General features: G+C 50.1%; 1 non-coding gene across 1 annotated transcript; it reads left to right on the forward strand.

The window, feature by feature from the left end:
* Positions 1 to 288: 288 nt before the first annotated feature.
* Positions 289 to 363, forward strand: Trnas-cga (transfer RNA serine (anticodon CGA)). The gene has a single exon. It is a non-coding gene; the product is annotated as a tRNA-Ser (tRNA).
* Positions 364 to 790: the final 427 nt, after the last annotated feature.

Genomic DNA, 790 nt, shown 5'->3' on the forward strand with positions numbered 1-790 from the left:
CACTTGGTAGAGCGCTTGCCCGCGAAAGGCAAAGGTCCCGAGTTCGAGTCTCGGTCGGGCACACAGTTTTAATCTGCCAGGAAGTTTCATATCAGCGCACACTCCGCTGCAGAGGGAAAATCTCATTCTGGAAACATCCCCCAGGCTGTGGCTAAGCCATGTCTCCGCAATATCCTTTCTTTCAGGAGTGCTAGTTCTGCAAGGTTCGCAGGAGAGCTTCTGTAAAGTTTGGAAGGTAGGAGACGAGGTACTGGCAGAAGTACAGCTGTGAGGACGGGGCGTGATTCGTGCTTGGGTAGCTCAGTTGGTAGAGCGCTTGCCCGCGAAAGGCAAAGGTCCCGAGTTCGAGTCTCGGTCCGGCACACAGTTTTAATCTTCCAGGAAGCTTCATATACAGTGTGTTCCCCAATTGTTATTACAGAATTCTGTGATTTGTAAAGGGGACTTGGTGAAGTTCTGGTAAGAACCCATATGTGGAAATGTACCGTTTAGATGCCAAACACATCGGATTACTTTCAAATCTTCTGCTTCACAGTGCACGCACAGCAGAGACATTGGGACCTGATCGATGCACTCTACGGCTTTGCGCGGTTCGTTGCACAGGGTATATCTGCGACACATTCTACCCAACGCAGGGCCCACAAACACTCGGTGCGCGTTCGCGGAGCACCGCAGTCATACCTCGTAATTGCGAACGTACCAGTTTCTCGCAAATGTTGTTGTAGTCGGATAAAAATCGTATGTGACAAACTGAGGGGTTCCGGAAGACGTTCTCGATACATTCAATTAC

This window comes from Schistocerca cancellata, chromosome 3 (assembly GCF_023864275.1).
Source record: "Schistocerca cancellata isolate TAMUIC-IGC-003103 chromosome 3, iqSchCanc2.1, whole genome shotgun sequence".
Classification (NCBI taxonomy): Eukaryota; Metazoa; Arthropoda; class Insecta; order Orthoptera; family Acrididae; genus Schistocerca; species Schistocerca cancellata.